Source organism: Amia ocellicauda, chromosome 6 (assembly GCF_036373705.1).
Source record: "Amia ocellicauda isolate fAmiCal2 chromosome 6, fAmiCal2.hap1, whole genome shotgun sequence".
Taxonomy (NCBI): domain Eukaryota; kingdom Metazoa; phylum Chordata; class Actinopteri; order Amiiformes; family Amiidae; genus Amia; species Amia ocellicauda.
The window spans coordinates 34,431,851-34,448,535 of NC_089855.1; the positions used below are offsets into that span (position 1 = coordinate 34,431,851).

Here is a 16,685-nt window from a genome sequence, read left to right on the forward strand (position 1 = left end):
TGCTTTGACATTGTCTCACATAGAGGATTGTGTGTGTCTTGAGGTTTGGAATCTCATGTTTTCCTTGAACAAAAACACATACAGAGACAGACAGCATAAGCAAGACTCTTTGCCCTTTGTGATGATACCAACACATGGTTTGAAATGCACATATTCTAGTGGAATTCTTGATCACCAAACCTGATCTGGTGAGGACCAATCACTCCTGTGTTTGATTAATAAAACGTGACTTATTTTCAAACCCTTAAAAGACAGAAACTATTAAACACCCTCTCTCCCCCATACACACTCCCTCTACCACTCCCCCATCTCCCATTTATCCATTTATTTCTATTTTCTCCAAAAGTAACTTGGTACTGGAGAGGTTAAAGTAATTCATGCAGAGGAACTTATACGTCTTTGGAGTCTTTTATTTTATTTTTCCCTAACCACCACCCTCCACCCCTCCCTCCCTCCCTCCCTCCCTCTCTGCACACCCTGCTTAAGAAGCCTGGCTGAAGATGTCGTCCCACCCAACCCCCCACTTCTCCCCTTTCTTTCTTCCAAATCTCTGACTCTGACTTTTTGGGAAGGCAACAACAACGAGCCGTAGTCTGTGTGTGTGTGTGTGTGTGTATGTGTGTGTGCATGTTCCCCTGAGTAGTCTGCACTGGAGGAGCTATATGGGCTCGAGCTAGTTGCTTGCATGTCACAAGAGTTAGGGAATCTCGCATTCTGAAGGAGAGGGAGAGAGAGAGAAGGGGGGTTGGGGGGTGGTGCTGGTGGTAGTGGTGGTGGTGGGGGGGAGGGTTGTAGTGAGGGGGGGGGTGTTGGAGGGGAGGCTGTCTTGTTTGTGGCTTGTCAGCAATTGCTTGAGACAAGCTTCCCTTCCATGTGTGAAAGCTACTTGGCATGAATGCCTGGGCTATACCAAGTGCAGCCAAACTGGGAGGGGGGAGGCATAAGAAAAACAGATCAGACCAGACCAGACAATAGGCCCCTCAAGTGTTCCCCCCAAGTTGCTTTGATGTTGTCCTAGTGTCTTGATGCTAAGGGGGCCAGAGATTGCAGGGAAAGGGTCTTTGTGTGGATGTGTGCACTTTTTTTTTTTAACCCCTCAGCACGGCACAAAAAGAAAAAAAAGAAAAAGAAAACAGGAGCAAAGAAAACACAAATAATGAAAAACAAAACGAGCCTGTAGATTGTGTGTGTGTGTGTGTGTGTGTGTGTGTGTGTGTGTGTGTGTGAGTGAGTGTGTGTGTGTGTGTGTGCGTGTGTGTATGAGTGTGAGGAGCAGCCAAAGCAGCAGCTCAAAAGGTAAGACTGTATGTGATTCTTAATTGCTGTATTTATTGTTGGGGGGAACGCTGGATTTGGATTGCCTGTGTGCTGTGATTGTTTTTGGGTGCTTCCAGTGTTTTTTCTTCTTCTTTTTGGCTATTGCTTTTATTTGTTTTTATTTTTTTGAATTTCTCGAATTCACAATACCTCTGAGCAGAATTTAACCCTGGTTTTCTTTTTGGGTGTGTGTGTATATCTGAGTGTGGTGTGTGTGTGTGTGTGTGTGTGTGTGTGTGTGTGTGTGTGTATGTGTGTGTGTATGTGTGTGTGTGTGTGTGTGTGTGTGTGTGTGTGTGTGTGGGGTGGGGGGTGGGGGGGGGGGTTAGGGCTGTGGGGGGGTGGTTAGAGTCTGTCATTGGAGAAAGTATCGTTTGCTATCTCAAAATGGGATGGCCTCTTTTCACTTGGCCCCCATGTCTTTTTATTTATTTTCTTCTTCATAAGAAGGGGGACTGTTTAAATATCTCTTGTTCATGTGAGAGTACAGGGACAAAAGAATAATGGACATTAGAAAGCTTTTAATTTGCTATATGTTTTTTTTTTTTTTTTAGAAGGCTTCAGTTTGGAGGCTCTTTTTGTCTTGTGTTGTGTGTCTTTTGCATTTGGTTTGTTTTCATTTAAACTGCAGGCAAATGCAAGCTGCAGTGATTGCTATTCCTGAGCTTAGCAAAACCTTTTCCCTCTCTCTCTGCTGTTATGTCAAGGGCTGTCTGCTCCACTTAGTCCCCAAGTGAGGGAACTTGGCATCCACTATTTTATATATACATATGTGTGCATGTGTGTGTGTGTATGTATACATATATATATATATATATATAGTTAAGTAGACACAATACTAATATATTTCTGACAATCATTTTGAGTTTATTGTCTATACCATTAAAACAGGTTCTGTCGCTGCCTGGTGTGGATTTGAAAATGTTATATTTTGATTGTGTCTTTGTGGATAAAAAATCATATGCATATATACTCGTACAACTACGATGTAAAAAATTGATTTGTGCTTTCTATATGTTTCATATATATATATATATATATATATATTATATGTACAGTCACAGTATTCAACGAGGCAGTATGCTTTTTAAGGGCTTCTTCAAACTTTTCAGTGTTGTGTAAGTTATTAAGGTCATTTTGTAAAGCTCCTTGTTGTGAAGGATTTCGGACGAGGAATCTTCCTTGTTGTTTCGTCATGCTTTCCAGTCCATGGGTGCTGCTATGCTACTCTTACTGTAAAGCTCTGTGAACAAGTGCAGGTTTGAGGGGGCACACATGAGACCTGAGTATTTAGTGTAGAAGACAGATGGCTTCTTTTTATGTTGATTGCAGTGAGCTTATTAAAATGAGCCAGGATAGTTGCACATTTTGTGGGTCACACTAAGGCCACACTATGGATGAGATGCTGAAGTCCAAACTGGAATTTTTAAGTAAATGTATCTGTGTGTGTGTTTGTTTCTGCTGTTGATGTTCTATATGTGTATATCTGAAGACTATGTATATCTATATACTACTAATAGTCATATATATCTAATACAGTGTATATATTTAAGTACATATCTGTGTGTATATTTAAATATGTATGATCATAACACTTTTTTGGTAGGTTCATTTACATTTGAAAGAATTTGTCTCTTTATTTGGCATAATATAATCTCCAGCTTTTATAAAGAAACTTTTGCTCATTTCCACTCCAGCTGTCAGTGTGCTTGCGCTCTCCAGTAAAGGACACAGTTTTGCAGTAGTGAGAAGACTGGTGTGTCGACCCAGGTGAAAGGTAGTAAAGAGAATGCACATTGTGTCTAAGAAGTTACAGAATGATTAGTGATGGGAGCAGTAGTGTACAATGGCATCACAGTATGAATGCTTCCCACTCAAATGTTGTTCAACACATGACAGACATGCATATGTCCATAATTCCTACGTGAGAGAAACCTGCTGCGATTTGGTGACATAACTGCCAGCAAACGGGGAGAACCTTATGAGTGGTATCACTGTACCGAGAAAGAACAACTTTGTGAGAAATGCATCACATTTTGAGTTTTTCACTTGCACTTGCTGGGGCAGACTGGCACATCAGTGGGACTTCAGACTGGTTTTGGATGATAAATTCTTTACGCGCTTATTGATGTTTTAATTTTTATAATGTATTTTGGGGTTATTATGAATGCCAAATTTAACATGTAAGGTACCAAGTGAGGAAGGAAAACAAATTTTGTGGTGAGATGGTGAACTGCGATGGGGGCTTATCCTGGTATCTCAGTTGGTCATCTGTTTGTTTGTTGGTTTCATTTTTAAATAAAACAAAGAGAAGTAGAACTGGACCATTCTGCTTCCTGTGTGAGGGGTATGAAGTTACCTGTAAACCATGTAGGCAGACGGTATTACAGCACTACTACTTGCATGGCCAGTTGTGTTTATAAAACAACACAGGGCAATCTCACTGTGGGATTCCTCTTTCATGTATTAGTCACTAAAAGTTAATCAAACAGCTGTTATCCATGTGCATCTCTCCATTGAAACTTTTGGGAAGTGAAAAGAAAGTGACCATGTAAGATAAGTGTGGAAATGGTCAAACACTATATTTTGCAAATCATTCAACTATTTATTATAGTTTTAAAACTAAAACTTTTCACCTAAAAGAGAAAAAAAAATCGAAATCCTTGAGAGAAATGTAAGAATGAAACCTTTAAGATGCAATATTTAGTGTGTGTGGTCTTTTCTTATGGGAGATTTTCTCCAGATTTTCTGTGATTTGGGGTCTTGTCTGTCTGTTTGCACCCTTCAACATTTACGTTTCTCTCATTCAAAATGATCAGGGAAATATTTAATCCTAGTTTCAATTTCTATCTTCTTTCACAGAAAGCATTGTTATGGTTGTATGTCTTTACCTCCCCGTGCCTCCCCTGCCCTCTTTTGTACATTCTATATTTTGCATACCCTGGAAGCTATTGTCTAGCTAGCAGCTGTCTGGTCTGAAATGTATCCAATATCTCTGCTAGGAGTTCTCCCTTCTCAGTCTCCTTCAGGTTGCTGTCTATATTGTGTTGCTTTTTCATACAGTGGTTGGTGTTCTGGCTTTATGATTCATGCTGGTACTAGCCAACTATACTCATTCATGTCATCCTCCTACTCAAAGGAGTTCTATTTGCTAGCATATCAGGGGACTGGTAAAAAGGTTGTTTACCCCCTGCCAGAAACAATGTTTCCAGTCTGAAGATATCTTGACTATTCCTTTTGAATAGAAATTCATAAAGTTCTCCCCAAGTATCCTTTTGTTGCATTTCCCTTGCACAGCTGTAAATAATAAGTATATTGTAAGTGAAAACAACCGCCCATATGATTATTCCAATCAGTTTCTTGGACCAATATAATCTTTTTTTTTTACCATTGCTTTGGTTACATTTAAATGGTGTAAAATGTCTGCAGCAGCACTCCAATTTCTTTAGAACCAAATCATATCCCTCAATAATTCATTCACAATAAATTACCAAAAAGAAAAAAAAGTGTGCTGAAAAAGATTCCTTTTTGAGAAATTTTAGGTGTCCTATGCCTACTATGGCAACAGAACAGAATTGGTTGTCTAAATGGAGGGTCCTCCGGTAATTTCACGGAGTCTGTTTAAGTGAGAATGTTAAGACATCGGATAGCAAAACCTCTTTTGCTGATACTGTGTAATTGCACGTATGTACACCACAATTTCAAACTAAATATGAACTCTGCATTAAAAGTATAGGCCCTTGCCATATGAAAGGAAAAACCCTAAATGTGAAACTTGTAGATTTTCCCATTATATGTACATGCTTGTGGTAGACATATCAACCTGATACACAAGGCCAAGCTACCATACATGGATGTATTTTTGTCTGCTCCTTTTTGAGCTTGGTGTTGTGTTGCAGTTTGGCTTTGTACATTTATTTTTAAATAAAAAATCAAAACCCAGGCCTATAAAAGGAACACGTTCATTAATTCATAAATTTATAAATAAACACACAGGACAGCCTTGTCCTGCAAATCTATCTCTGTTCTCATTGTTCTTCTCCATGTCATACATTTGGAGTGCTATAAATAAAATAACATTTAAATAAACGTTAAAGTACAGAGGTCTTGTGATTTGCCATATCAGTTTTAGTGTTTTGTAATTCATGATTAAAGAGCTGTAAAAACCTTAAAACACCTGCAGAACCAAACAAAGATCCACATTAGAGCTTACAGTGGCCCCCAGACACTCAGCCCAGGTTCAAACCTCTTTTTGATGAATTTGCTGAAATACTGAAGGAAAATGCATTGGAGAAAATGTTCACACTTGTGAAACCTCCCTTATTTATCACTGCATGTGTATCCAACACTAAGCATGACACTCAAAACATTAAGATAAATCATCTTAAAGATATAAACTGAAGTGTTGTTATTATTATTATTATTATTATTATTATTATTATTATTATTATTATTATTATTATTAATTCATTTTGCAGATACCTCTATCCAAGGAGACATATATTGCTATCAATCTCTAACAAACTACGTTCTACATAAACAATAACACAAGGATATCCGCATCACTATATATAATAAATTCTACCCATTACAATGAATCACATTAAACTTAGTGTAAGGGAAGGGCTTAGAATAGCACAAAGATGTGATCTAAACAGGCACATTATAGGCAGCCATTGAAAGGTGGTCTTGGGCAGCTCAATCCACCACTGTGGGGTTAGAGAAAAGAATGAAGATAGAAGGAAGCCATAACTAATCGATCTGAAGAAGATTGGATGAGAGGAGATATAGGGAGAGACAAGAGATTTGAGGGAGGAAGGAGTAGCTTGAATTTGAATGTGTGCAGTAGTTGGAAGCCAGTGTACAGTATGCAACCGAAGAGTAACATGAGAGAATATAAGGTGAGCCACAGAATCCTGAGTAAGTTGAGAGGGTATAATATCTGATACTCTTTAAGTATGTATCCATCCAACCATTTTCAATAACTGCTTCATCCAGTACAGGGTCACAGTGTTATACAGTATGCAGTTTTAATAGTTGGACATTTGCTTAGTGACCTATTAGGATTCATTTGAGGAAAATAAAAACCTGATTTTCATCATTGTCCCAGATATTGGATTCACAAACGATTTAATTGGAGATGAAGGGAGGCTTTGACCAAAATTCAAAGCACTTGATAGCGAACTGGCATTTCTTTTTGTACACAGGCATGATGAAATGCTTTCATCTGGTCATTATGAGAAAGTAAGACTGTCCACATAATGAATTGTGATGTAAACACTGTTTGGCGTCTGTCTGATAAATGATTTTTGTTTCAGTTAGCTCTAGCTGTCTTCCATGTAGACTCTGTACAATTTCAATAACTTTCCAATAACTTTTTTCAATGATTCATTATGTTTCTCTGCTTAATGTCTGAACAACTGGGAACTCATTCTACATTCACACTTACTGCTATATGCGAAAATCTAAACCTTCCTTTCCTTGCAGGACTAGCCCTGAAATATCCAGGAATCTTGATGGGAAATGGAGTTGTGAGCGATATTGTTGAAAATAATGCATGACACAATTGTACAATAAAACCTATAACATAGAATAAAGAATGTTACATTGATTATCAATGATTAGCATGCTTTATATAGGGCAATTATAATAGTCCAAATATACTTAATTTTAGTCTTATTGCAGTCCATTAAACATGGTGAAATTTGAGTGACTGAAGCAATTCTCTTACCAGTAGTCCACTTATCAGAAATGCTCAGTTGTTTCAGTCCAGTTTCAGTCCAAGCATAGGTATGTCACTGTAGTAGTCGAGTCACTGTATTCATGTATTCATGTATTTTGCTTAATTCCACTGAAATAAAAAGGCAACTCTACTCTTTCATTGGGTCTGAGACAGAGTAAAGTAAAACATGACGACTAAATGAAAACTGTATATGCTATTGTGGAGATGTGTAAATTTACAACAAGCTGAACACAGATGTGAATTATACTGTATAATATATAAATTGATAATTATTTGTTTATATATTCCATACTTTTTAAAGCATGTTCCCCTTTTGTTTTGTGGCATTGACAATTTAGATGTCTGTAGGAATTATTAAAGATGAGAATTTGTTTTTATGTTGTCCGTAAAAGAGCAGTGCCCATCCTTGCTGAGTTAATGTCTTTCGTATTCCATTGTTGTAGTCTGTGACATTTTTTGGGAAAAGCAGCCCATAAAACAGTTTCAAGGCAGGGGGAAGCAGTGAAGTAGCAATGCCAAGTCTCCATGGTTTACAGATGGACATCTCGGGCTTAGTGCAACATTCATTAGCTTCCTCCAAACACTTCCTGTCAGCAGGCTCTGAGAAGTTTTTTTTATTTTTTGCTTGCACAATTAATTGGCAACAGTAGGGCACCTCATAGAACACTTAACAAGCAGGCAATCAGATATCAGGAAACCATTCATATTATGCACTGAACAGTTCCCTTCTAGTTGAACTGTTTATTTTAGCTTTAGTCTTTCTCAGGATGTACCTGCTAAGGTACAATAGTTAATTCAAGAAGGTTACTTAAGCAATGTATGCTTGGGGGTTTTGCCTTTAATATCTTACCAAAGCAATCTGAGATAATGGAAAGTTTCCTATGTGTTTAAATGTTTTACAATTTAAACAAATCAGAAGAGGTTGTTTTGTTGGTGCAGTTTAGGTTGTTTCTTTGTATTCTCATAAAAGCTTGTGCTTGCACCTGTGATAGCCAGGAGTATTTGTTAGAATTAGGCTGCTGGGAGAACGGTGAAATCAGTCCTGGATCCAATGGTGACCAAAGTAGAAGACAGGGTTATTATGGGGAAGCTGAACTGTAGTTGACAAAATCAGATCAATCTTATTAGGTCAACTTTAAGCTGATTTATAGCAGATGCCTCTAAATTCGTAAAATTGGGATATGCCAAGTGCAGTCTCGAAACCTCAGTAAACTGAACCAAAATGGAAAGAAATGGGTACTCTGATCTGAATAATTTAGAGGCTTTGGTGATGAGTTGTATTGCAAATTTCAAACTCTAAATGGGTAATATAAGGGAACTGAAAGGTGATCAAGGTTTGCTCGAGTCTCATGGGTTGCAAAGAAGAACCTGTAACTTGGTTATTGGAATGAGTATTCCAAGATGATAATAATGGCCATTATCCCCAGATACAGACAGGGCCCCCTGCCATCCAATAGTGTATAGGTTGAACTGTAGGTGGCATTGAGCTGTGAATGGGATTTTGTGTTCACTATGTTTTGACAATAATGTCGTTGACAATTGTGAGCTCAAATGGTCTTGTGTTGCTATTTGGACAACCTGAATCAGAGTAGTGGCCCATGGGTATTTTTCATCCAGTGGTTTCTTAATCCACATTGGATTAGTTAAACCAATTCCAACCAGAACAAGGTTAGAAATGGACAGTGGCAAGGTGCCATCTCCTCTGGGCTGTGTACATCAGTGACAGAGCAGAAGGACAGCACTCCTTTCTCTAACCCTTTTTAGTAGCTTTAGGCTGGTGGCTTCTTTCCTCCCTTCATATTGTGCCAGAGACAACACCAACTCATTTTATCTTGTTTCCCCAATGAAACAAGTTGCTTGGAAATCATCCTGCCATGCATTTTAGCTGCAAGATCCCTCTAGAGTAGCTATTTAAGGATAATGTAAATGTGGTGTTATAGTCACTAAATCAGTGATGAAACCTTAGGTAATAGGCTGTGGCTAAATTCAATGTGTGCTTGATTTGAAGAAGAACAATTACACTGATGGGAGAAAACAGCATGTGTCCTTTGGTGCTGTTGAATATTTTCTGTTTACATTAGTGTTTTCATTTCTCCAAAAAAGCAAACCAACAATGAGGTCTTTAAGACTGATGTATGAGTTTTCGTCAAATGCTATTCCTTGTAAAAAAACAAACAAAAAATGATGATGTGGAAATGGAATTGATGAAACTGGTCATTAATCATGCAAGATGAGTAGAAGAATCCTTTATTTGTATTATTACCAGTGCTGCACAAAACCAATTATTTGACTGTGGTGTTGTTGGGGGTGGGATGGGGAAGGGGGAGTAGTTTCTGCAAGAGGTGCAAGATGACACTGACTGAAGTAATTGACAGTGGAATACAACAACAAGTGGGAATAAAGAAAGCAGTCTGCCTCACCTGGCGAGAAGGGATGGTAACATGGTCCTGTGAAGAAGTCCTGTCTCTTTCGCCAGGCCCATCACTTTCCCTCAATGCCGATTAATCAATTTAACATCGTGCACGAGTTATTTAATTCTCTAATCGGTGCAATTTCATACCTCTACCAGAAACCTCCACCTTCCATTTGGGCAGTGTTCACTGTTAAACAGGTAACACTAAAGTAGAAGGAAATATCAGAATGCTCCCCAGCTTCCTTTTGCTTGGTTCCCATCCAGCAGTGAAATCCAAGGAATCCAAGACTTTGAAACACATGTTGAGCAGGATCATGTAGCCACACAGCAGCTGTAAGAACCTAAAGTACCGGTTTTGAAGACAAAGACTTTGCTTTAATGTTGTGTGCCTAGCAAAAAGGAACACACAACACCCCTTCCCCCATGTATTCTGGGATTATCCACATCATCATCTTAAATATTTCCCATCTATTCTTTCAGCCATCTCCAGAATTCAAGTCAATTATTTTAATTATTTCCCTGAGTTTTGTTTCTCTGCCCTATATGTGTGAATACATGGGGACTCTCTACACTTAACACTAAAAGCAGCTGAGATTGAATTATCATCGTAACTTGAAGAGGCACTTCTGTTTGGTTGGCAGATGTCATTGTTTGGCTGGAATTAACTGTAGAAAGTTATTACTTTTCTTTTTATTCTGCTCCTGGTACTTAAATGTCTGTCTATAGATGCCACATTGCAAATGATTGTGTTAGGGCATAAATAAGTTTTGTTTTGTTTTTATTTTGTTTCAACACACTTTAAATGGTTGTATGGTAAAAATCGATATATCATATTATTGTGGTCTATATCTTTGAGCAAAGTGTTAAAATCAGGTCTGAAAAAGTGAACTTCAAGTGCTGCTGCTACTTAGAAAAGGTTGCTATTTATTATTTATTTTTAATCTTCCTTTTATGAATCCCTTGCCTCTGAATGTCACCATTACCACTACCATCTCCTCCTGTATTTGCTATTATATTCGAATTAAATGAATGCAGGAAATGAGGCTCTGTAATCTTTCAAAGGCAATTTGATGGATTTAGTTTCAGCAAAGCCTGCCTGCCATAGCTTTCATTTGTGAAGTTTGGGAGTTTTAAATAGGTCTTCCAGTTATCCTTGAAAACAAAACAAAAAAACACAACAACAAACATGAAATATCCTTACTTCCTGTTCTCTTTCCTGACTTGTTTTCATATTCCCTGTCATTTTTGAGCAATGTTGTACTGTCGAGCACAACCCTGAATGATTTATAACTGAGCAACTGCGTCTGTCTCAATAGCTACACTACAATGTAGTGCCACCATGCAGGTCTCATGACGTCACTGGCTTTCATCTGCAGCCCTGACTTGATTAATATTTCTAATACAAAGCTCCTCTTCCTTCAATAATAATTATCATCACCATAATGTCAGGTTAATATTTAGTGATTTGGATAGGCTCTTTACTTTTCTCAGGCTGTCTGATGAATTATGTTTCTGCTTCCTGACTTCCATTTACTGATACATTTAAAAAGAGAGATTTTTTCAAGGTCTTTCTAGTTAAGCAATACATTTTGGTCATTGCTTGCGGTTTTCTTTCTTTCTTCATCTTTCTTCTTCTTCTTCTTCTTCTTCTTCTTCTTCTTCTTCTTCTTCTTCTTCTTCTTAGGCCAGTATTGTTATCCAAGGTGTCTCAACTGTACATGTTGCAAAGTGCTTGCATACATATATTTGTATATGCTGAGGGACATAACAAGAAACAAGTATAATAGGAAATTGAGGAAAAAAAAACATACAGAAGACATACAGCAATGAAACAAATGAGGTGCTACACTAGAGTGAGCATGTACAACTAAAACAAAACAAGGATGTTCAGGATCTCATGTTTCATTATGGGGAGTGTCAAGTAGAGCTATACTGAGGAGAACAGGTTAAGGGTTATGAAGCAGATTTAAAGGAGATTAGTTGATTTCTTGGCAGACACCCTTATCAAGGGTGTCTTACAATTATGTTTTACATTTACCCATTTATACAGCTGGGCATATACTGGAGCAATCTAGGTAAAGTCCCTTGCTCAAGGGTACAACAGCAGTGCCCCATCTAGGATTGATCCCAAAACCCTATGCTCCAGTATCCATAGTCCTAAACACTCCTCCACACTACTGAGATGATTGAGTCTAGAATTTAAAATTTGCTTTGATGTATTGTGTGGCTGCATAACATATTTTACAGTGTAGCAGTTTTCCTCCATGAAAACTCAGCATGGACAAAGGGAGTACCTGAACCCAAAACGTTTTGGTCACTATCTGAAGAAGTTGTTGAAATGTAGTAAGTGACAGGGTGTTGGAGAAGTACTTACATCGATGATGCGTACACTTGTGTTAAAGAGACAGACTGTCATTCTGTTGTTTTCTTAAACCTTTGTCCCAAACTTTGACATGTCAAACATATATGCAGTGGCTCTCAAAAGTATTCACCCTTCTTTTCCACAAATCATTGTGTTATAACATTAAATCAGAATGGATTTAATCACACATTTTTGCCACTGATCAACACAGAAAATGTCCATAATGTCAAAGTGAAAAATATAATCTGCATTTTTTTCTAAATTACAAATACACTCACCTAAAGGATTATTAGGAACACCTGTTCAATTTCTCATTAATGCAATTATCTAACCAACCAATCACATGGCAGTTGCTTCAATGCATTTAGGGGTGTGGTCCTGGTCAAGACAATCTCCTGAACTCCAAACTGAATGTCTGAATGGGAAAGAAAGGTGATTTAAGCAATTTTGAGCGTGGCATGGTTGTTGGTGCCAGACGGGCCGGTCTGAGTATTTCACAATCTGCTCAGTTACTGGGATTTTCACGCACAACCATTTCTAGGGTTTACAAAGAATGGTGTGAAAAGGGAAAAACATCCAGTATGCGGCAGTCCTGTGGGCGAAAATGCCTTGTTGATGCTAGAGGTCAGAGGAGAATGGGCCGACTGATTCAAGCTGATAGAAGAGCAACTTTGACTGAAATAACCACTCGTTACAACCGAGGTATGCAGCAAAGCATTTGTGAAGCCACAACACGTACAACCTTGAGGCGGATGGGCTACAACAGCAGAAGACCCCACCGGGTACCACTCATCTCCACTACAAATAGGAAAAAGAGGCTACAATTTGCACAAGCTCACCAAAATTGGACAGTTGAAGACTGGAAAAATGTTGCCTGGTCTGATGAGTCTCGATTTCTGTTGAGACATTCAGATGGTAGAGTCAGAATTTGGCGTAAACAGAATGAGAACATGGATCCATCATGCCTTGTTACCACTGTGCAGGCTGGTGGTGGTGGTGTAATGGTGTGGGGGATGTTTTCTTGGCACACTTTAGGCCCCTTAGTGCCAATTGGGCATCGTTTAAATGCCACGGCCTACCTGAGCATTGTTTCTGACCATGTCCATCCCTTTATGACCACCATGTACCCATCCTCTGATGGCTACTTCCAGCAGGATAATGCACCATGTCACAAAGGTCGAATCATTTCAAATTGGTTTCTTGAACATGACAATGAGTTCACTGTACTAAACTGGCCCCCACAGTCACCAGATCTCAACCCAATAGAGCATCTTTGGGATGTGGTGGAACGGGAGCTTCGTGCCCTGGATGTGCATCCCACAAATCTCCATCAACTGCAAGATGCTATCCTATCAATATGGGCCAACATTTCTAAAGAATGCTTTCAGCACCTTGTTGAATCAATGCCACGTAGAATTAAGGCAGTTCTGAAGGCGAAAGGGGGTCAAACACAGTATTAGTATGGTGTTCCTAATAATCTTTTAGGTGAGTGTATAAAACAGAAAATAATGTAATGCATAAGTAATCACCCCCTTCAGTCAATATTTGGTAGATGCACATTTGGCTGCAATTACAGCCATGAGTCTATGTGAATAAGTCTCTACCAGCTTTGCACATCTGGACACATCCATTTTTGCCCATTCTTCTTTGCAAAATTACTCAAGCTCCATCAGGTTGGATGGGGACCTTTGGTGAACAGAAATTTTCAACTCTTTCCACATATTCTCAATTGGATTGAGGTCCGGGCTTTGGCTGGGCCACTCCAGGACATTGACATTTTTGTTTTTAAGCCACTCCAGTGTAGCTTTGGCTGTATGTTTGGGGTCATTGTCCTGCTGGAAGATTAATCTTCTCCCAAGTCCTGGTCTCTTGCAGACTTCAGTAGGTTTTCTTCCAGGATTTCTTTGTACTTTGCTGCATCCATTTTGCCCTCTATCTTTACAATGTTTCCAGTCCCAGACGCAGAGAAGCATCCATATAGCATGATGCTGCCACTACCATGCTTCACTGTAGGGATGGTGTTCTCAGGATGATGTGCGTTGTTAGGCTTGCACCAAATATAGCACTTAGCATTGAGGCCAAAAAGCTCTATTTTGGTCTCAGCAGACCATAGAATCTTCCTCACAGACTCCCACATACCTTTGATATGAGTTTTTTTTAACAATGGCTTTCGTTTTGCCACTTTCCCATAAAGGCCACTTTTGTGAAGCACACAGGCTATTGTTGCAGTATGCACAGTGTCTCCCAGCTCATCCGTGGAGGACTGTAACTTCTTCTAGTTGCCAATGGCCTCCGACTAAGCCCTCAGTTTTTGAGGACGGCCTGACCTAGGGAGATTCACAGTTGTGCCATAATCTCTCAATTTCTTAATAATGGATTTTACTGTGCTCTGGGGGATATTCAATGCCTTGGTAATGTTCTTATATCCTACCTCTGATTGTTGCTTTTGAAGAACCTCATTCCAGATTTGATTTGACCGTTCCCTCGTACTAACCAACTGTTGGACCTCCCAGAGACAGGTGTATTTAACCTGATATCATGTGACACACCTTAATTGCACAGAGGTGGACTCTATTTGGTTTCACCACAGCTCAATCAGGTGTGTCATAGCAAAGGGGGTGATTACTTATGCATTCAGTTATTTTCTGTTTTGTATTTGTAATTAATTTTGAACAATCTGGAGACCATATTGTTCACTTTGACATTATGGACATTTTCTGTGTTGATCAGTGGCAAAAACGCCTGATTAAATCCATTCTGATTTCATGTTGTATCACATTGAAATGTAGAAAAGTCCAAGGGGGTGAATACTTTTGAGAGCCACCATATTAATAAGGATGGATAAGCATCTATGTGTTCACTCATTCGTTCAATTTGCCGATGCCTCCATCCAAAGCAACTAACATAGGGTCATGATTAATTAATCTTATTATATTTAATTACTATATATGCTGTGAACTTACTGGTAATTAATGAGAAATATTCCATCATTGCAGAACAATCATAAAACTCCAATCAGCATTATTAGCAGGCCTTGTTTCACTTGGGTTAGTTTGTTTGGAAAGACATGACATTCCCATCTGGAAGTGCTTTATTGTATAATCAGTAGACTGAGGGATGAAACCCCCTTCCACAGGTTTCTCATAACGAATGGGACACACCAAATTTGGAATTAACACATATTTACTCTGCTGTGCACAACACATTGCAGGAAACAAAATTGTCAACCTGTTGTTTTTTAATACCATATTAATTGAATGTTATTTGTCCTGCTGTCTGCACTCAAATATTTCTAGGTATTGGTTAATTCAACACAAATGGTTCTTTTTCTTCCCCTTCTTTTGTCCTTAAACTAAGTAGGTTTTTGGAAAACTACATAGTATTTTTATATTTTGACAAACACAAATGTTATATTTAAGGAAGTGTATACATCTTTTTATATGTTTTATTGTACATAATTAAACCTGGAAAAAATTGATCACATTGTTAATTTGTAATTCATGAAAAGAACAAAGTATCCTGTAGTAGCTGGTGGGCTTTTGAAGCATGGCTTAATGTGTTGCAGAGGTAAAAGTATGAGTAGTATGAAAGCAGTCAAATTCTTAAGACTGACCAAACTGTTTGAAACTGTTTGAGTATTGTGGACTTTTTGGGGGTTGGACAGATATTTAATCATATCTCAAGGGATGCCAGGGAATCAAGTTCAATGAGGTGGCTGGCTAACTTATTCTGGACACCCACCACCTTTGTGTAAAACAGTGCCTACTATTTTCCAAAATAAATGCACTTTCTCTTCATTTCCACTTGTGGCCTCAGATCCTTGTTTCCTTGTTGATCCTAAAGTAGTCCATGGGTTTGTCAATACCTTTCAGAATTATTGGCTCTCTTTAGGGAGCTCTCTAGGGCAGTAATTTTTATTTTTTGTCAGACTAAACAACATTATAAATAACAAGATTTTCCCAAGATTTAGGGCTCAGACCCCTAAAAGTGCCCATCCTGCACAGCCTAAGCAGAAGACAAACAAAAGACACAGAGGGCTTTGAATGCGCTATCAAGTTTGCTGGGATGATGTCACCATCACAAACTCCTACAACTGTAACAAATGGTATCATTTTTAACATAACTTCCCATGCCTTTAATGTTATGGAAAAGTAAGCTCTTAAAGTGCTTGTGATATCAGATGGAGGTCTGTAGGTTTCACTCACAGGAGGGGGGGAAACTAACAAGCAAGCAAACCAGTTTAGTATAAATGCATGTTAGTAAACAGAAGAGAAAAATATGGTTTGTGGTGTGACGTGTTCAGGGGGCATCTTCAGGGGTCTTGTGTCTGTTGGGTGACTCCAGTACATCAGGGAGGTATGGTTTACCAGATGTGGGTTAGGTACATTGAGCTTCAACACACTCGCCATTGCACAGTGTGAGTGGGCTATCAAGGTCAACCATTATTCGGATGAAACGACATCTCCTGTGGTCTCTCCTATGTTTTCCACATGGTTAGCTTTTGAGTGGGGGCTGAACCACAGAGACTAGAAAGCCACAGGCCCACTGTCACCTACGTGTATGGTGATTGTCTCCGCTCCCCTCAGCAGGCATGCACATTGCCATTGTACCTCTTCAGCTAAGATTCATTTTTAAATAGCTGAATGATTCTTAGGGGTGATTGTGGCTGAATGTTTCAGCATAGAGTTAGAAAATCCTGTAAACCTGTAAATCCTGTAAACATAATGTGTGTTGTTTGGTGTTGTTTTGTTTTGCTTTTTGCTGGGTGGAATATTTCCTCTGAGTCGCCTTTATGATGAGGGGAAAACATTTGTGTAATGTTGTTAAGCAATACGGAAGGAATTTAAGGT

The 16,685-nt window shown here is 38.8% G+C and overlaps 1 protein-coding gene across 1 annotated transcript in view; it reads left to right on the top strand.

Moving 5' to 3' along the window:
- The first annotated feature begins 833 nt into the window (after positions 1-833).
- bcl9 (BCL9 transcription coactivator) overlaps positions 834-16,685 on the top strand; it is a 195,230-nt gene continuing 179,378 nt past the window's right edge. Inside the window, exon 1 of the mRNA XM_066707025.1 lies at positions 834-1,296. The gene's annotated coding sequence lies outside the window, so the exon portion shown is untranslated. The remainder of the gene's footprint in view (positions 1,297-16,685) is intronic.